Below are 21,666 nucleotides of genomic sequence, written 5' to 3' on the forward strand. Positions count from 1 at the left end.
CCCCTCGATAAAGATCCCCGTATAGCCTTAACAGACTATTTTTGACGAATATGTTGAGTTTATTATTTGTGCTTGTGCACCACTGCCAACGCAGAATCACCAAATAATTTGTTTAATCGATATGCTGATGATACTCCACTACGTCTCCATTACCTCTACAATCTTTACAGACCCAGCTGTCTGTTCTCTACATCTGTCTTGTTGTATGTTATTTTCAACAAGTTTAAACTGTCAAACGAAAATGTATTCCAAATAATAGTTCTATATATGGCAAAAAGTAGTCCTGAGTTAAAATTCAATTTCCACAATGTTCCCCTGAATTCTGACATGAAGCTTACACAAAGCATCTGAAAGTTGAACACAATCGTTGATCTACACGTGTCTCTGTAAGACTTACCACCACTTCCTTGCCCCCTGGGTGCTTGCTGATCTATACTCATATACCTAAGAATAGGTGGTCTCCTTTTTTTCTGGCAACAAAACAGTTGTGTTAAGATGTTAAAACACCAAACTGAAACCTTTTACAAGGAATCATGTCTGCATTAACCACAATTATTGTGATCAGAATGCAAAGAAAAACACTGATAATATATGCATTGTCTTTGAAACTGATTGGTCCACACCAGAGACAGCTTTCTTTTGAGCCTCGTCTCAAACGGTATTCGACCAGAGGACACCAAAAGGCGTACAGCCCAAAGACAATCCACTATCAGAGTAATGAGGGCTCGGGGTGAGCATCTACATCATGAGACCTCCTTTGCCAGTACCAAAATATGATAATAGGTTTTTCCCCTTTTTTTCTGGCAATAAAACAGGTGTTAAGATGTTAAAACACCAAACTGAAACCTAACACCGTTTGAGACGAGGTTCAAAAGAAAGCTGTCTCTCGTGTGGACCAATCAGTTTCAAGGACAATGCATATATTATCAGAGGATGTGTGCGTTTTTCCATTCTGACCGCAAGCGTTGTGGTTAATGCAGACATCATTCCTTCTAAAAAGGTTTCGGTTTGGTGTTTTAACATCTTAACACCTGTTTTGTTCTGCTTTGTTTTTTTTTCGGTAAAGTCACGTAGAAATAATAAAATAACATAATAGTGTACGACGTTTCGATTGCAACACAAGCAATCATCATCAGGTACAGAAGAGCTAAATTTACGAGAGAGAGGAGACACACAACCGCAGAGAGATATATATACAGACACAGATACAACAGGGGATACAGAGAGAGAGAAACGTGGGAGCACACCAAATCAAACAGGTTTTAGCAAGATTTGGAAACCATATAACGCAACACAGACGGTCGGTCAAAACACAATTAACGCAAGGTCAGGTTGATTACGTTATTTCAAAGATTGCTAAATTGTATGTTAAGTGTGAAATTTAAAATCTAAAAAATATACAGACCGCATACAAATATATAGACATCCAAGCAGAACGAGTTAGCACAGAGACACATGGAGAGAGACAGGCACACAGTGAAGCATCATCTCTGTGTCAAGGCCCTAAATAGACAGAGAGGGCGGGGCTGAGATGTAAAGGGGCAACAAATTCGAACGCGGCACGAGGGCCAAGGAAGAAACCACACATGATCGGCGAGACAATGGGACACAAATTAGCATGAAGCATGCAGCAAGGGACGGCGCGGAGGCAGCAGAGCAAACGGCACACACTCGGAAACCCAAGGCACAAACAGAGGCAGAGACAACACAGAGACACAAACCCATGTGAAGAACACAAAGGTAAACACACCAGTAGAGAACACAAAGACACATACCTCATACCTCCCCGAAGAGGTGGTTGAAACTTGAATTTGGAGCTTTAGTGACTGCAGGAATTATTCTTTGTTTTTTTTTTCGGTAAAGGGGAAACACCTATTATCATATTTTGGTACTGGCAAAGGAGGTCTCATGATGAATCATGAAGAGGTGACGTCCTCTAAATAGACACCCTCCCTCCATTAATAATAATTAGCAAGTGACATCACTCCACGTGTGGGGGGGGGCGAGGCGCCTTCTTCCCCCTCCTCAGCATCAACTTATAACCCTCACTACAAAGTCAGAACCCTCACGTCACACGATCTCCGTAACGCTACTGAGACAGAAGTCAAAAGGACGTCATGATGAACAAGGGATTATAACCTTTAAATGAAATTAGTGAAGAGCTTTGTTCCCCCATCCTATTGCTATTGTAAATTTGGTCGCACCAAATGACACATGAATTAAAAAAATAAGTTTAATGAAAGGTATAGCCAGTTCAATTTCCCATGCAAAACTGTAAAATGCCACTGCCATGTATCATGGTCATTAAAATCTCTGAAGAAAAGCAAAAACAATTGGGCAAACCCCACATTTATTTCCCTACGGGCCATCGCTGAGTTTAGTCTGTTCATTTTGGATGGGGTTTATCCAATTGGATTAATGTTTATCCATTTTAAAAGTACGATTTGATCAAATGAATAGTTCATCATGTACAGACAATGTTGGTTTATTTGTCAAGTCTTTATGCATTACTTTGAACTCATAGTACTACTTATTATAGAATTATACTTGGTAAAAATTGGTTAATACTATGGTATGCTTGTTTTACAAAATATAGCGGTGTGCATGAAATGATTAGTAAGTCAAAAAAATAGGAGTCATTCGTATTATTTATTTATGTGCATCTAGCGTTCCATAACGTGGTCTTTGATTGCACATCTAAGGTTTGACAGGTTGATGGTATGACAATCACTCACGCACTAACAATCAGTAGGTGACCAGCTATCCCTCAGCTTTCGGTTTAGATACCTGCAAACACCCGCCGATCTCTTTTAGGGGTGAAAATGTATTTATAGATATACTTATTTAAGCAGAGTGATGAAAAGAGTAGGTCTGTTAAAATGGCTTCACAATAATTAAAGCATGTGACAATTTTCTGTTGTCTTCATAATTTGGCAATCATTTTCTGAACACGTTTCTAAAATTAATGTTACATAGAAAAATATTGGCATTTGGAAATGTATGTTTTTAAAGCAGTGGAATAAATCTACTTTATGATTAGAATTATAAAATATATCCATAACTAAACATAGGTAAATATATTTTCATGAAAGCAGACAAAACATCCATAATCTTTTTTTTTAAATACTACAGTTAACTGCAAATAACATGTGATAGAACTTCTAACCCTAATCCAGAGCCATAGAACATTGTACCCAGTACATTTTTGTATGGTTGAATCCATTAATTGCACCTGGAAATTTGACCACATCAGACTGAAATACAGGAGTGTCAATATGTGTAATTCTCAGTTTAAACATGTTTTGTATATTTGGGTTTTTGGAGCTGCTGCCCCAAAGATACAACCACTGAAATATATTCAGAGGCATCTAAAGGGTGACTTATATTCAAATCCTCAATTTTACCAAATGTGTATTAAGCTTTGTACTTATCAGTTTTAAAGGTCTACTTAACTTTCCCCATTGGTAAGCAAATTATTACAATCAGCAGTAATTTATTTACGCATAATGTACTTGTGTTAGCTTGAAACAAATACACATTTGAAATATATTTACATAGTTAAAATGGAAATTGTATCCTGTTGTTGAAAAAGAGGTCAAAGCAGCTCATCATGATAGTTCTCCTTGTGATTTAGCGGACATTGAAGAAAATCATAATGACAGGGTAAGTGCAATAGGTTTAAGTAACAGCCTTTCCTTAATTGCCTTTAATCCAAGCTAGGTTTATTGAATCACGTGGCAAAATTGCATTTCTAAACTATGCCATGGAAAAACTCAGAAAATAAGATATTAAATGATCAGACGTGTGCAAAAAGCATTATAATGCACAGCAAATATTTACACAGTGCATACAGTGAGGGAAAAAAGTATTTCATCCCCTGCTGATTTTGTACGTTTGCCCACTGACAAAGAAATGATCAGTCTATAATTTTAATGGTAGGTTTATTTGAACAGTGAGAGATAGAATAACAAAAAAACGCATGTCAAAAATGTTATAAATTGATTTGCATTTTAATGAGGGAAATAAGTATTTGACCCCCTCTAAATCAGAAAGATTTCTGGCTCCCAGGTGTCTTTTATACAGGTAGCTGAGATTAGGAGCACACTCTTAAAGGGAGTGCTCCTAATCTCAGCTTGTTATCTGTATAAAAGACACCTGTCCACAGAAGCAATCAATCAATCAGATTCCAAACTCTCCACCATGGCCAAGACCAAAGAGCTCTCCAAGGATGTCAGGGACAAGATTGTAGACCTACACAAGGCTGGAATGGGCTACAAGACCATTGCCAAGCAGCTTGGTGAGAAGGTGACAACAGTTGGTACGATTATTCGCAAATGGAAGAAACAAAAAAGAACTGTCAATCTCCCTCGGCCTGGGGCTCCATGCAAGATCTCACCTTGTGGAGTTGCAATGATCATGTGAACGGTGAGGAATCAGCCCAGAACTACACGGAAGAATCTTGCCAATGATCTCAAGGCAGCTGGGACCATAGTCACCAAGAAAACAATTGGTAACACTACGCCGTGAAGGACTGAAATCCTGCAGCGCCCGCAAGGTCCCCCTGCTCAAGAAAGCACATATACATGCCCGTCTGAAGTTTGCCAATGAACATCTGATGATTCAGAGGACAACTGGGTGAAAGTGTTGTGGTCAGATGAGACCAAAATGGAGCCCTTTGGCATCAACTCAACTCGCCGTGTTTGGAGGAGGAGGAATGCTGCCTACGACCCCAAGAACACCATCCCCACTGTCAAACATGGAGGTGGAAACATTATGCTTTGAGGGTGTTTTTATGCTAAGGGGACAGGACAACTTCACCGCATCAAAGGGACGATGGACGGGGCCATGTACCGTCAAATCTTGGATGAGAACCTCCTTCCCTCAGCCAGGGCATTGAAAATGGGTCGTGGATGGGTATTCCAGCATGACAATGACCCAAAACACACGGCCAAGGCAACAAAGCAGTGGCTCAAGAAGAAGCACATTAAGGCCCTGGAGTGGCCTAGCCAGTCTCCAGACCTTAATCCCATAGAAAATCTGTGGAGGCAGCTGAAGGTTCGAGTTGCCAAACGTCAGCCTCGAAACCTTAATGACTTGGAGAAAATCTGCAAAGAGGAGTGGGACAAAATCCCTCCTGAGATGTGTGCAAACCTGGTGGCCAACTACAAGAAACGTCTGACCTCTGTGATTTCCAACAAGGGTTTTGCCACCAAGTACTAAGTCATGTTTTGCAGAGGGTCAAATACTTATTTCCCTCATTTAAGATGCAAATCAATTCATAACATTTTTGACATGCGTTTTTCTGGATTTTGTTGTTGTTATTCTGTCTCTCACTGTTCAAATAAACCTACCATTAAAATTATAGACTGATCATTTCTTTGTCAGTGGGCAAACGTATAAAATCAGCAGGGGATAAATACTTTTTTCCCTCACTGTACATGCTTTAGAATATTTGTGTTTTGACTAGGGTTTGTCTGTTTTGGTTTGGCGAGCAATTTGTGTAAGCTGCTCATGGCCAGGCAATCGATCCTCTTTAGAGTATACCAAAACATTTGGGGATGTCCCTTGGAAGGCCACAGACTTTTAACGATGTATAAGGTGGTTATTATAAAATTCTTTGCAATGATAAACAAATCTGCATGGATCAGCAAGCATAGCGGTTTATAATTTAATTACAAAAATATGAATTGCATTATGATAGTTTATATCATATATGTACTTATGTTGCTTAAGAAAAACATAGATATTTTCATTATTTAATTGCATTGTCTTGTTGGTACAAAAACAACTGATGACTGCTGTAAAAATATAAAAAAATAACTCTTTCATTCTATTACATTTTTAGATGAAACTAACAATCCGCATGTCCTCTGGACATGATCATCCTTCCATTCATCCCTCCCAGCCAGCATTTTAAAAATATGATATAGGCAGTCATCGACTTACGAACACCTGACTTACAAACAACCGCACTTACGAACCAGCTTGACTTAAAACGCGAACTCGCAATTGCAAACTGAGCCACGAAACTATTTTTTTTAGTAGAACAATCGTCCACGAGATGTGATGAATCAGCCTCGCACTGGGAGTGAGTGTTTGTGTGTCTGTGCACGCGTGGGCATGTGGGTGTGTGAGATGGGGCAGTTGTGGAGAGTGGAGAGTTTTACATACCTGGGCCGTGTGCTCATGACAGTCGAGCGGTATTATCTTTTCATTGGCTGCGTAACGCTGTGTGGAAACTACCTGGTCTGTCTCTCCACACAAAGCTTTGCGTCTTCTCAACCAGAGTCTTGCCCTCCCTTCTCTATGCTTGCGAAACGTGTACCCCCCTATTGGAACATCTTCGCCGGTTATAAACATTTAGGCTGACCTGCCTACAATCCATCCTGGGTTTAACCAGGCTGGCTTGTGTGAGCAGCTCGCAAATCTTTGAAAGATGTGGACATCAGCGAACTCCTCTGGCAGGCAAGGCTGCATTGGTTGAGTCATATAGCCCACATGCCCAGCCACCGAATGCCTAAACAGCTTTTGTTCGGTCAGATAGAGGGGCTAAATGGGCGTGGCACGGACTAGAGAATAGATGGATTGATGTGGTACAAGAGGATGTGGAGCTGAGTGGACTTGCCGATAATTAATTGGTACCAGTGATGTCAAGATCGGCCTCTGTAGAGGAGGCTCGTGAAGGCTACTATTGGGCAGTTGGAGGCAGTCGCCCTCCAGCGACAACGGAGGGCGGAGGAGCGATGCCCACAACAACGAGCGGAGTGCCGGAGCAAGTTGGCACAGTAGGGGGCACAGGTGGTGCATCGGTCAGTCAACCCATGGCATTTGGGTCTGTCCCGTGACCTCCTGCCAGCGGGCGTTTGACACTTCACGTGGCCTTAACATGAACATAACCTGGCACAAGCGCCGTGGTGATGTAACCGCCACTTAGTGGTGAATGGCTATGGCTGTTGTGAGTGAGTGTGAGTTAGCGGTAGCCTAGCGGTTAGCGCGCTGTGCTACGAAACCAGCGACCTGAATTTGATTTCTGCTCACGGCCAACACTGGTGACAATTATCTGAACTGGTCCTGGGCCTCTCCTAAGTCGACTCAGCCTCAAATGAGTACCTGGTGCGGTGTGTAAACATCACCACTGGGGAGACAAAGGCAGCCGAGCGTGGTGCTAGCCACTCACCGCCTTATGTGCTGTGACGGCCTTCATAGGCACTACTCGCTCACAGCACTTGCCCCAACAGCCTATTAAGGCTATACGGGGGGTCATTGTCATTGGAGTGGATGCGTGTGTGTGCGCGTCAGCCCCGTGTGTGCGTGTCTTTGTGTGTGTGACCCTGTGTATGTCTTTGTCATTGTGTCTGTGTGTGTATATGAGTGGGCGCGCACTGCCCCGTGTGTGTGTGTAGAATTGTGGTTACTCATTGCGCCCCTTTCAACAAGCAAGCCAGAATCAGGACCCAAGGTAAGCAAAAATAAAACCAATGTTTCTATTTATGTCACTTTATTTTATGCTTTATTTACTATATAGTACTTTGTACACCGTTACATGCAAGTGTACAAAATTTCTTATTTATGAGTTTAACAATGCTTCCCTTTTTAGTTTAACCATAATACGTTTTAAAACACTTGACAGTGTGGGTATTTAAATACATTCTAGTGGTTCGACTTATGAACCGTTCGACTTACGAACGGATCCCAGGAACGAATTATATTTGTAGGTCGAGGACTGTCCATATAAAGCACTGTCTCCACCTTTCTCTTGCCTTTTCAGTCTTGTATATCCCAAAGTGAGGACGAAGATTCAAATAAGCAAACTTGCAGAGACACAACGAGTCAACAGAATTTGTATTGAAGTTGGACCCAAATATAATTATTTGAAATTGAGGTGAGTGAAAACAGGATGGAGTGCCTTTGATCATGAAAAGGAGCATACCAATGAGTCTGAAGAAGAAAGTTTTCAATCAGTGCATACTGCCAGCTATAAAATGGGTCATAACAATGGACACTGACAAATAAAACAGAATAAAAGCTGAACTGTGCATAAAGATGCATGCTGGTAATTACACTGGAAGGATTGCAAATTATAGGCTTGCTAACTGTTAATAAAATCTAAGTGGGTTTTGGTAGTAGATATCGCGAGAGGGTTTGATAAGACTGTGGAATATCAGCCAAAGTAAGGAGCACACCTAAGAGGATGGCTGCCATTGAAAAGGAGCCATGAGATCAGCTCATGCTCAAAATTGTGATAAATGTTGGCAATGTGGAAAGGCCTTCAATCATCCGTGAATAGATCAGGGCTGATGAGAGTGAAATCAGATGAAAACAATGTTTTTTACATGTTCAACCACTTTTAATGTTTAGCAAAATAATAATCTGGCTATTCCCTTATTTGCTCCTTGTTAATTATAGGGATAACTATCGAATTATACAATTAACAATTTTAGGACAACCTTCTTTGTGTGCAATGAATGACTCTTTTGCCTTACAAAACTATAGTCTTGGTGTCGGATGAATATTTGTCATGGTTAAACTCATCACCTGGCTAACTTTTCAATGCTTCCTACTTATTTCCAGCATAAAATGCGTAGTTACGTACAGCGCCATTAAAGTATTACATTTTCTTACACGATCCAAACAAGCAATGGAATGCAGATAACAAATTTCCCTGTACTCCGTAATAGATGGCAGTACAGCTGTGGCAATTGGATTTGACATATAATCTGCTTTTACTGTATTTGCATAAGCAATTTAATTCAAACTGCGGAGTTTCAATTAAATAAATTGACAATTACGTGAATATCATAAATACAAAATACATGCTTAATTCATCATCAGCCATTATCTATTCACTGCTGGATGGAAAGCAATACAGGTTTCGCTCACTTTATGCAGGTTTGGGTGTGCGATTTCGCATATATGCACGGAAACTTTCTACCCAAAATTTACTTTTTGCGGTTTGAGTTCACTCATATACGGCTATGCGGTCGGGCATGGGACAACATTGTGTGTGTACTGCGTGCGCTAATACCATAAAATGTATGTGTATTGTACATTTAGGCCACAATAAAAAGTAGGTGAGGGAGCAGTTATGCTGTGGTTGTTAGCACACTGTGCTATAAAGCCGACAAACTGAGTTTAATTCCCAGCCATGCCTAAATTTAGTGGCAAGTGACATCTGAACCAGTCCTGGACACCCTTTCACCACCAAACTGCATTGACCAGCATATTGAAGTATGTCCAAATAACCCCCCATGACTGACACGTCATGGAGAGTCCTTCAAATAGTGGATTGATAAATGGCTGAATATTATAACTAGGCGTTTTTATTATCCAAGATGAGATTCACAGCAATGTCAAAAACTATTAGGCATTCACACTTTTGTTTATTTGTTTTTATTGTCGGAATACTATTTTGCACATTGCTTTAATTGAGCAATTTTATGGCAAAACATGTTTCACAATGATCACAGGCCTGTCATTCAACATTTAACAAAAACAAATCATTCTATGGGCAAGTGTTTTTAAAAATAAACATACAAGCCTGGGGGTGATAGTCCCTTCATCCTTCTCACTGTTCATGAAAAATTTCCCCTCCCAATGCTTCAGGAGATTATTACCTGACCTCAGGGCATGGGCAGATATCCCTCTTTCTTTCCACAATTGGGCTCACCTAGTCTAGATGATGGTCTTGCTGAAGCTCCTCTACCATTAACGAATCATCCCCACCTGTATCCAAAGTACGTTATTTAAGACACTCCATTCTCATATTGCCTCCTTCATGTGGAACTACAAGTGAGCGTGAATACATTTCCACTCCCTTACCCTACCTCGGAGAGAATTGGGTCTGGCCCTCCCAGACTTTCTGAAGTACCACAAAGCAAATGGACAGGAAAAGAATGGGAAGAAGATTCCGTGACCCCATGGTCGCTGGCCAGGATCGCCTTCTCCTCTACGGAAGATAATCCCCGGGGCATTAAACTATTGTGGATAATCTCTGTTACCTTGGGGGTGTGCAAAGACAGGCGTATCTCATTCTCTACCTTTCTACACAGGTGATCCGCTCTGTGGGGAAATGCTTCTGTGAAAATAGGAGGCATGGGGATTCACTGGCCTAGCTGGAAAGCAGCAGGCCTGCAAAGGGTGGGAGACCACCTGACCAAGGAAGGGAAGATGTTATAATTTGAGCAGCTATGGGCACACCATGATATCCCATAGACGCATTTCTTTAGATACTTACAGATCAGGGACGCCATCACCAAAGTCCCAGACAAGGATTTTGACTACCGCACCCACCCCATCACCTGATTTATGTACAGGAACTCCAGATGAAGCCCAGAACTAGCAAGCAGTAGGCCCCAGGTCTCTGCCGCTGAAATTTATCCAGTTAAAATTCTTGCATGGGTCCTACCTGATGAAAGGAGGGCCAAATTCACCGATTCTTCTACAGACTGCCCTAAATGCCTGCAGGGCATGATACAGACCTACCTACATGCGTTCTGGAGATGCCTGGACATTTTCAAATTCTACAGCGACATTACACACCATTTTAAATCGGATATGTGGCACAGAGCTCAGCCACTTTTGTCGTATTCTATTATTTATTTTCTTTCTACGTGAATTTACCGAAACAACCAAAGAGTAATTCCTGCAGTCATGAAAGCTTCAAATCAAGTTTGAACCACCTCTACAGGGAGGATGTAAGTTTGTGTTTTCTCTGTCTCTGTGTGTCTGAGGATGTAAGTTTTGTTTTCTCTCTCTCTCTCTGTCTCTGTTTGTCAAATTCACACAACTTCAAATTTTGGAATCTTTGGAGATCATAATCAACCAGGCTATGCGTTAACTGTGTGTTAGCCGACTCTCTGTGTTGCATTGCATTACATTTCCAAAAATATTGCTAAGTTTGTTTTCTCAAACGGCCTATTTCTCTCTCTAAAATTTACCAGGCTCTCATAGGTCAATTCACTCTTTCTCTCCCCCGGCTACCTTGGGGTGGATTTCCACACAACACTCTCTAAAATGTACAAGTCTTGTTGGGTCTTTCATTGACATGCTAATTTCAGCCCCAGCAGCTGCTCCAGCAGACCCACCTCTCTCTCTCTCTGCCCCCCCCCTCTCTCTCTATTTAAGACCTCGACACAGAGGCATTGGGTCTGTGTGTCTATGCTGTGTCTCTCTCTGCGTGTCTCTGTGTTGTCTCTCTCTGCTTGTGTGTTTGTCTGTGTCTCCGTATCTGTGTTTTGTCTCTCTCAAATTTAGTTCTACCTGACCAGCACGCTCTACTTCAAACCTTCCACATCGTAGCAAGGAAACCCATCCTGACCAATTGGGGAAAAAAAAACATGAACCCTTCTCCTGCAGACTTTGGCACAGTACTCTCCTTGCCCTGGCAGGAATTGAACACCTCAGCTGTAAACTAAAATGGAAGGAACAGAAACATGTGGCCAGGTGGTTCCCATTTATGCTACGGATAAATTAGGAACCGGGGTAGAGGGGATGGACTCTTGATATTACACCATCTCTGAAAACATATGACGACCATAGAGCCTGGGGCAATACAATAGTTGTAAAATCAAACGGCATGTTTATGTTATATTATTTCCGGTTCTGTTTTATTACATTATTCCCCCCTCCCCTTCATTCCCCCTTCCCCCGACATATCCTGCTGCCGATCGTTGCCCCTACGGTGGTAGTACAGTGAGCCCAGGTGCCTTTGACCAGTCCCTAATTTGAGGATGTTTAGCCCCGGGTCTGTCACTCGCTCGTGACCTGCGTTTGTCCCCTCATGAATGTTTGTGTGTTGTATTGGGCTCCTGAATAAAATGAAGTAATAGTAAACATTGACTTAAAGCTTTCGTGACTGCAGGAATACATATTCTATGGGTCTTTCGGTAAAGCCACGTAGATAGAAAAATAATAAAAAAAAATATCACGACGTTTCGATCACAACACAAGCAATCTTCTTCACCAAAAGACCCATAGAATATAACAATAGTAAACATGCAAGGGCTGCACCATTGGTATGGTTGGAATAAGATCTGATGATTTTAAATACATATAATTATGGATATGTGCATCATATAGAATGGTAAGACTGTCCTGTCGTGAACCACCTGATCAGATGGATTTTTACGCGATCTAACCCAAAAAACCTCTGTTATGGATGATATTGGTCACGAAAGTCTACGTGTTAAACTGATGAGATGGAGTTTGATTAGTTGATTGAAGAGGAATATTTTTGTATATACAGTATACAAAATGGTATTCAGAACACAAACACACATTTGTGTATCTCACTGAATGTCTGAGAAACATATAACAATAGTTTTTTTTACCGGTATGAAAAAAATTATATTGTTTTATGTTTATTAATATATAACAGCATATGGAAAAGTAGTTTTTATGCTTGAAAAAAATGTTTGCATATGCCTCAGGCTGTATTTGAACCCAAGATCTTTATTCTTCTATAGGGGGTAGAGTCTCACAACCTGTTCTATGGCACTACAGCAATGCTGGCTGTCAGGAGTGTTTAAACACGCATGTATGTTTTTATTATTTCAATAAAATATAACACATTTTCTTAGTTAATTAATACAGTATTATGTAATTGTGCAATGTTATTGTAGTATTCTGTACTGTAATTATTATCAGTTCCCAGCCAGCCAATCCAGATTAGCTTTTGCTGCTGAGCAATTACATGAAAATGCATGGATTGGATCCAATATAAAAAATAAATAAGATTCATATCATTACAGTATTGGATCCTACATGATTAGGTCCCATCAGACCAAAACCTATGCAATTGTGTCTGCCACTTATATACAAATATGAATCTTTAAATTTGTTTCAGATGCATATTTATCAGCAGTATTTATTTAACTTAAAATGTAGGTATTGTTTCCAATACAATGATCCATATTTGTTTTTGGGTTCGGCCACATCGTATTTTTATGTCAACATTATTGTCATTACCCTCCACCACCCAACAGGATTGTCACGTTTACAAATATATGATTTGTATGTTCCAACGTATTGATCACATTCTGCCCAATACAGCTCACTGGTTACTTAAGACTGATACTGAATTTAAGGTCAACATACAATGTCACTTAATTTTCAAGTTTTTTACCTGATGAAGCTCAATGCAATTTAAGCGAACAGTCGTATGTTGATGTTAAATTCAGTCATGAAAAATCTTAGGCCACTGTTGAGTTTTATTGGCCAAAAACGTAAACAAATTTTGGCTCGTAATTTTTTTTGTAAATGCGACAACATTCTCAGGTGGAGGAGGGTTGACAAAAATTTTGGTATAAAATGACAATGAGGCCAAACCAAAAAACATATAAATGAGCCTCTTTTGAATGATTAATTTGTCACTTTTTTCACTTTTGGAACTGCGTACATTTACCAACAGTATTTTCATTATCAAGCCATCTGCCTAAATGTGATTCACATCTTAAAACGGTGGTTTTAAAAATGTTATAAAACACACTTTAGGCATGGCATGGGCATGCATAGAAAATTGCATTCGAACACATGGAAGTAGGGTTTAAGAGGCTTAATTTATGAATGGGTAGTACAGCAATGAATCTACAGTATGTCCTAATTGGTCAGTCATGCTTTTTTTTAGAGGGACGTTATCCGCACTAACCCTCGCAACTTGCTCTTGGTACCCTTTAGAAGCTGCCATAATATTACAGCTATTGTCCACGTGTATGAAAGGCTACAATCATGTATTTTAACTCATAAAACTCGAGCTGGTCTTGTGAAAATCCAGTAATGTATATATTTAGATCCATTTTTAAGTGTGATTATATTTCTCAAAGATGCACTTTATGTAAAACCCTTGACGTATATTCAAATAATATACTTCATATCCAGAATGATACACGGTTTCGTTATCAAAATCATGGCATATGAATACTAATGCTCAATATTTGGAAATTATGTTAGTGAAACAAAATGTGGGCATAAGTGCAAATGGTAACGTTTCAATACGATGCTACACAAGAATTATACTAAAATTTTCTAAATATATCACGAAGCAAGAAAAAAATAACTATAATGCAACGTGTTATTTAATTCTAACTACAGCAATACCCCGGTTTTACATTGGGGATGCGGTCCTGAACGGTGCGACGAATCTTGATATTACGTAAATCAAAACAATTTTTCCAAATCACCAAAATACTTTACATAAATTATATATTGTACAGTGGTTTGTGTACAAGGTAGGTGGAGGTGAAGGCAGAGGCGGTGGATACGACAAAGAACGGATCCTGTCAGCAACGTAAGTCTGGGTTGAGGCAACGCAAATCAGGTCGAGGTATTTGCGAAATGACGTAAAAATGCGAAACTAAATTGAGGTATTACTCTACGTTGTTTTGACCTAAATACATGTTTTTTTCTCCACATTATACACAGGATTGTGGTAGTAAGCAAGAGTAAAATTACTTAAACTCCATACATCATGACATAATTTGTATTTCAAACTGTCATGATTATATCATGAGACACAACTTGATCACATGAATACAAAATCCCCTGCTGAGTTAATTATCCGTGAGTAATTAAGTAACTTGAGTAATGATCCAGCTCTAATTTAAGTTATGCACCCCTTGTGGACAACACAATGCATGATCTCATACCCACATTTTTATGACCTAATATTTCACCATTAGTTATTTTGTAACATATTAGGTATTAAATACAGCGGGAACACTAAAATAGCAAGATACAATTATCAATGAATTTACACTGAAGAGATGGAATGTGATATTGTAGTGGGTGCTCCTGAAAAACCGTGACACTATACTCTGCACTATACAGAATATAAGATTTCTTACTACAAACCTAATAATACGTTTTACTTGATTTGGCATTTTTTTAAACATACTATCTTGAATATACTAAATTAAATGGCATGTAAATTACCACGATAAAGAGGAAATAATTATCAAGGAATATTCATAATTAGAAAATCTAAATCAATCCATGACATTGCAATTAAATAATATATATGGCAGAATTTAATGTGTATGAATAGTGTATACTTTTGATAGTATGTACAGTACTTATACTGAACATATATGATTATTTGTCAAGACTTTGTCTCATACATTGCAGATCTAATTTGAAGCAGACATATTTTTAATTACAAAGGCGTGTAGGTCATCATTATGCAAATTGTACAATTTAAAAGGTTATACATGTATTCATGTCATTTCTACTCATGTCATGCAATATACATAAACATGCATGCGCACAAAATTGTGGTTTTGAATTTGTAATATTTACATGTAACTATATCTTTTTCAGAATTGTACCCCGATTGTGCTCTTGGCATCATGTGATAGAGCATGTAGGCATTCCGTTCTCTCGCAGAGTGATGCAGCTGTGTGTTTAATAGAATGGCCCATGGAAGCGGATAGTACATAACTACATCTGAGATTCCTTCACGTAACTTCTATTCCAAACAATAAGGGGTAGCACTTTCCGACGCACTGCCATATGAGAGTAATGTTACTCAGCTCACAGTCAAACTGCTATTTTAATTCTCGGGAGGTGGAATTTTAACAATGTAAATACAGGACAACATTTTATGGGATGTTTTTTTCTGGTACGTGTAGTCATTAGTGGCCAGACTGAGCCCATCAACTGACTACACCTGAAAGCATGTTTTGATTACAGGCAAGCTGTCTTGATTTCGAACCCAGCATCTCAGCGGTACCAGCTCAACGCTCTAACCTCTGAGGCACTTGGCTACCTCGAAATTTTAAAATATGTATTGCTAAATATGTCAAAACTAGTTCAACCTTTTAAATATGATGCATTTCAATTGTTCAAGTATTGTTTTTCCCCCATACAAGGTAATCTCAATCTAAAATCATAACAGAACAAAAAAGTAATTTTCCAAATCTAAAATTACAAATGCTGATGAAACTTTAGTTTATATGTCCTATTAATGTCGAAGATGAAGTGGTATTCACTTTTTAAAAGTAGCCGAGAAAAATTATTTATTTTTGAAGAGTACATGTTAGAATACACTAATATTTGTTATTCATATACGACATTTTACATTAAAATTTAATATTAAACTTTTGGCCAAATGCACACTGATACAATTTGATGGAAATTTACAAACCCTTTTTACCACATGCATTGATGTCCTATTTTTTATAGTTAATACTGAAATAATTAATAAACACAACGCTGACTTTTACTTTTGTATTTCTTATTCTTTGTGAGTGAAAAGGTGGATGAATTCCCACAACGAAGCAGTGTGTTCCCAGCTAGCTGTGGTTTGGAAATCGAGGTTTCATTTCGAATGAGTCGAGGATTGGAATTATTTCATTGACTGTGCAATGCTGCGTGAAAGCTATCTGGATTGTCAATCCAAACAAAGCTTGTTTATACTGCCAATGATAATTCCATCTTTTATCTATAGTTTGGAAATGTTGGACCAATACAGAAGCATCTGCTCTGTCTTAAAACATTCAAGCTATGGATCATAGCCAGGGTCTGTGTTTTCAAGGTTGGACTTGTGAGGAGCTCACAGATACTGGAATTAGTTTAACAGTCCCATCATCGCTGTACTTTTGCAACGGAGGTTGCATTCGCTGGGTCATTGCCAATGTTTGGCTGGATACGAAGGATAAATAAAGACCCCTCATGCCAGAGGTGGCCGGATTTGGTATATATGGAGGATCTATATTTACTTTTACCTGGTAGCAACTACTGTGGAGGAAGCTTGCGAATGATGCTATTGGACATCTGGTAGGCGTAGCAGCAACAACAGGAGGTAAAGTAGTGATGTTCACAACAACATGCAAACTGTTAGGATGCTATAACACACAGGTGGTGCATCTGCCAGCAAACCCCAAAATGTTTATCCACAACACCGGAGGCTCTCTTGACACTTAATGTCAGCAAACCTTACAGATACATCGCCACTGCTTCCTCTTACTAAAAGCAGCGGCCCCTCTGGAAGCAAGACTCTCCTCTCTCCCCAAAGACCTTCGATTAGCAGATCACATGCTGCAGCCAACATCTACCGACCTACTCCATCCGCTGCCCACGCACATCTCACCTGGCTACTGCCCTGGAATCATTGCCACTCGATGTGGCAACAAGGTACCCTTAGTCTGGCACAATAAACACCACCAACTTGTGGGTTAAAAGGCAGATATTGGTCTCAAGGTAAAATATTGTAGTGAGCATACTAAGTTACAATCCCGGTTATCTTTGCTAGTTTCCTTGGTTACTCCCCGGAACATGCTATTTGAATATGTCCTAGGCCTATTGTAGCATGACTTAAACATCTGCATGAAGGAGACAAAGGCGATTCTGCTGGTTGCCAGCAACTCCACCCCATAATGTGACATACCAGGTGTAATAGGGTGCGCCCTAACGGCATTTGCTCTAAAGTGTAAACGGATAAACAAAGGATTGATGTAGTGAGGTGTATTGTCTGTACGTATGTTAAATGCATTGTCATTTGCTAATGTGTTTCAATATTTAATTATTCATAGCGCTGCATTTTTTTCAATATACATATATGTTACAAATAAAAAAAATATACTCCATAGTTGCCTGTATACGATACGTAATATAAACTAAGATTCGTTCAATTTAATGAGCTTTGATGAGCAACATTATCAATGCCAAAACATTGTCTATGAGTTACCATTATTTTTAAGTTGTTAAATCTGTGTCCACTGATGAATCAGCTACAAACGTATCATCATCATGTTGAAACCGTTCATGCCTTTCTAGCCTCTACGACCTCTTTTTTACTCCCTTGACCAACTCCTTTCATAATTATAATCACTCCCTTTTATTTAATCCCTGCTGCTCAGTGGTCGTTTCATTCTTCTCATCTTGCACCGCCTCCGAAATGTTTTCATCCTGCCAATCTGTATCACTTGATAGAACCCACCTTTTCACCCCCATTGCCTTCGGTTTAACGGAGAAGGAAGCGTCGACTAGAGAGAGTGGACAGTGTGTTGGAGGGGGTTTGTGATGAGATGAGGTCAGAGCGGTAGGAACACCAATTATAGCATCCCATATTTCATCCCCCCCTCCTTCCATGTATAACTGCTGTCTGCCGAGTTCTATATTTTAACAAATTACGTGCTATACATAACCGAGGCTATCGCGGTTTCTCTCAGATGGTGGCACATTGAGTGAAAATGTTTATTAATCACGATATTAATTTTTGAAAATCTAGTATGTAATGTGTACGTTTAAAACAAGAATGGGGGTAAATAATTATACGTTGACGCTATGCATGTTAGAATAATCCGCTTTATGTCATTTACAGCAAGAATTAGTTTACATTTGTCTGATTTGAGAAAAAAAATTCATTTTGCTGCGAGTTTATAAGACAGCTTCCGCAGTACAGTTTCCTGATCCGTGTACATCAGCTGCACTCCAGCACTCCCGTTTAGTGGGGATAACAGTCTGGGATTATTGGTCAAACTATGGGGGGGGGGGGGGGTGGTGGTGGGATGTCGAGGGGTGGTTGCATGCTTTTGCCTTGTAGCCTTGCTATAGTCTCAGTAGGGAATGTAATACGTGAAAATGGGCAAGAGGTCAGTTTATCACTTAACACCCTGCCCCGCAGCCAGCAACACATCATAGCCGATAAGGTGCTTCAACACCACAGCGCTGTAGGAGAGGCGAATGACAAAGAGAACGAGTTTTCTAAATTGCATGGCAACGATCCCACATAGCAGACGCTGGTTTTAATCCCCCTTTATGCCCGTTTTAACCCTCACGACAAAATATTACAATGTCATTTAAAGAGGGAGTTCAGATACTGTGTGAGAGAGAAAAAAAACCCCAACACAAGTGGCACTTTTTAATGCAATCTCCACACCAGCGAGCGCAAGTTTATCGCGATTCGTGGGAAATAAGTTTTTTTTTATGTTTGGTACTGTTACTATTATTTCTTTCAATTCATCAAATCAAACACTCGCGATTTTTTTTAAATGTATTCCTCACCTACTTTTATTTAAATACCGTATTGTATATATGTAATCTACGAATGCAATTTTTTTGTTACACGTAAATGGATTTAGACATTATGTCCATGTAAGAACTTACATAACAGGAAAATCGAACTGGAATCGTTAAATATTTTTTTCTCATAACAGTACACGGTATATCTAGTTTCTTTTTTTTTAGAAAGCCCGTCGATGGGAGAACTAAAGTTTCCCATTCAATAAAAAAACAGCAGGACATGCAATCATTTGAAGAACACTGCTTATATAGCTGTCACATAAAGCTCCGTTTCGCATCGTTCCGTACGGCAGGCAAATAGAAGTTGCAACTCACCCCAGTCCTGCTCCGCCGGTCCCCCCTTTAATCCTTAAAACCCGCTAGGCGCCCGACGAGCGAGGCTTTTTGTAGTGGTGGAAGCTAGAGGGGCGACGGGTGGGGGGACAAGCTCCGTTGTAGAGCGCTTTCGATGGTGCCACGTGGTTGTGTGCCGCCACCGTCGCCGCCTCCTCCTCCTCCTTCGCCTCCTCCTCCGCCTCCTCCTCCGCCTTGATTCACTGTCAGGGCGCTCGCCACTTTCAGACACTCGCAGCGCAGATGCCCCTCGCCCACTGCCGAGTCGTCGTCGTCGTCGTCACCGGCACCACCACCATCATCATCATCGTCGTCACCGGCACCACCACCACCACCATCATCGTCATCCCCGCACCGTTGCCCCCAGCCCGTCCGCACTTATCCCGCCGCTCGGTGATTAATAACCTCCTTGTTTGTCCGGCTGCTAATGAGTTCACGTGGGCAGGGGCGCGGCGCGTGGCAGTGAGTCTTGTTCACAATGATGTAGACTGCATCAACGGCGGAGCAGCGAGGGCTCTTGCGCGCCTGACCGAAACGCTCTGCGCTGCTGCGCTGCGTGCTCGCTGCTGCTGCTGCGCGATTCGGGGCTGTTGTGTGTCCTGCCGGCACCGCGTGTCCCTTCCCTTTCCCCCCCCTCCCAAGGGGCTTGGCAGAGAGCAGCCGCAGCCGCTGCTGCCTTTTTATTTGCTGTCTGGCCGCATCACGGGCAGTGGCGGCGGCGGCGGTGGACGATGAAGAGGATAATGTTTGTATCTTGCCATCGTGGTTGGGGTAGGGGGTGGTGGTGGTGTGTTAGGTGGAGTCATATATCGGCGTGTAGCAGCATCGGTATGCGAGAGTCGCGAATGCCGTCATGGCGTTGTGAGCGAAGGGGGCTCGGGGGTGAACACCGAGGCGGTCGCGGTGGTTCGCTTCGACTTTTGCTCGCTTGGCCCTTTGTGGTCGGTCGTTGACTAAGGTTTCTCATGTATTGTGAGATTTAAAAAAAAACGCACGCGCGCAACAAGGGAGTGTAACGTGATGTTTTTTGTTTGTTTACAAAAAAATTGATGTTAAAGGGATAAGGAATCAAACAAAATTTGTGTAAAAATAACAACATCGTTTTTGCGCGTGCCCCCTCAATTTCACCTCTATTGGCCTCACCACTCCAAACGGTGCAATTACAAGGGTGAAGAGCAATAGGCAATACGGGTCTACTCTGTCGTTAACCTTTTACAGGCATTGCCAGTAAGAGCTACATTAATCGGACTCACGCCCCAGTTACACGTCAATGACATGATTCCTTCCTTACGCATTTTTTCCCTGCACATTTTTGGATATGGCATAGCATTTGTTACTAAAACGTAAGATGTAAGGTGTATTTCATAAAGATAGGGATAAAAAAAACTCCAAATGTAAAGTATCACGAGTGCTACATTAAATTCAGGCGTATTCATTTCATGCCAGAAAATAACATTTACACTATCATACGTGATATTATTTTTCAAGATTTTGTGTTCTTTATTAAAACACCATTACACTTACTTGAGTATGATCAGCGCAGCCGACAAGAATTAAAAGCTGCATATTAATTTAGCTGATAATAGCATTGCACTCATGTACAATAATTATTGACTAGGTAATTCAAGGGAGCTCAATTTGTCGTCACGTTCTATTGAATTTATGAAAGGATACTTATACTAACAGCAGATTCCCATCATTGATGAGCACATTGGTTACAACTGAAGAGTTAACGTTTAACTTCGTGCATCGCACCCATCTAATTTATTATATATTTGTTGACGGGGTGATGGAAGTCTGTTGGCTCCAGCTGCTTTCCGTCAACCTCCCTTCTTGTCATGCAGCTCTTATATTGTGCATTGCACAGTACTGAATGCTATTCTTTAAGCCTCTGTGCATTGGTCATTTGAAATTGAATTTTAATGTATGCACGATGTGCCATTACTACTGCAATGCCAATTTGCTTGAGCAGAGAGAGAGAACTGCTCAGTATAACAATGTCAGAATAAAGATGCAGTTTAAATTAAAGGTTAATTATATTACATTAAACATGAATGCATAAATACCTTATTTGTAATTCAAGAGATTTTCAAACAATATAGACAACCTTTAAAATAATATCGAACTCCATAATATTTAATACTCTCAATAAATCGTAAAAGTGTTATATATAATGCATAATAACATCTGTTCAAAGCTGATTCGATACAAATACATTTTAACGTACTAATAGTTATAATTTACAGCAATAGTAATGTACAGCTTTTTATCAATCCAATACAAATTGTATCTCATTGCAAGTTTACAGAGCTTTGA

The 21,666-nt window shown here is 40.3% G+C and overlaps 1 protein-coding gene across 10 annotated transcripts in view; it reads right to left on the reverse strand.

Moving 5' to 3' along the window:
• LOC116947748 (leucine-rich repeat and immunoglobulin-like domain-containing nogo receptor-interacting protein 1) overlaps nucleotides 1-20,067 on the reverse strand; it is a 216,156-nt gene extending 196,089 nt beyond the window's left edge. For 4 of the 10 annotated variants that reach the window (XM_032964153.2, XM_032964060.2, XM_032963887.2 and 1 more), the window contains exon 1: nucleotides 19,333-20,067. The gene's annotated coding sequence lies outside the window, so the exon portion shown is untranslated. The remainder of the gene's footprint in view (nucleotides 1-19,332) is intronic. The other 6 variants (XM_076065225.1, XM_076065214.1, XM_076065236.1 and 3 more) reach the window with 2 other exon arrangements.
• Between the last annotated feature and the right edge of the window lie 1,599 nt (nucleotides 20,068-21,666).

This window comes from Petromyzon marinus, chromosome 1 (assembly GCF_048934315.1).
Source record: "Petromyzon marinus isolate PM22_M1 ecotype Great Lakes invasive population chromosome 1, UKy_Petmar_22M1.pri1.0, whole genome shotgun sequence".
Taxonomy (NCBI): Eukaryota; Metazoa; Chordata; class Hyperoartia; order Petromyzontiformes; family Petromyzontidae; genus Petromyzon; species Petromyzon marinus.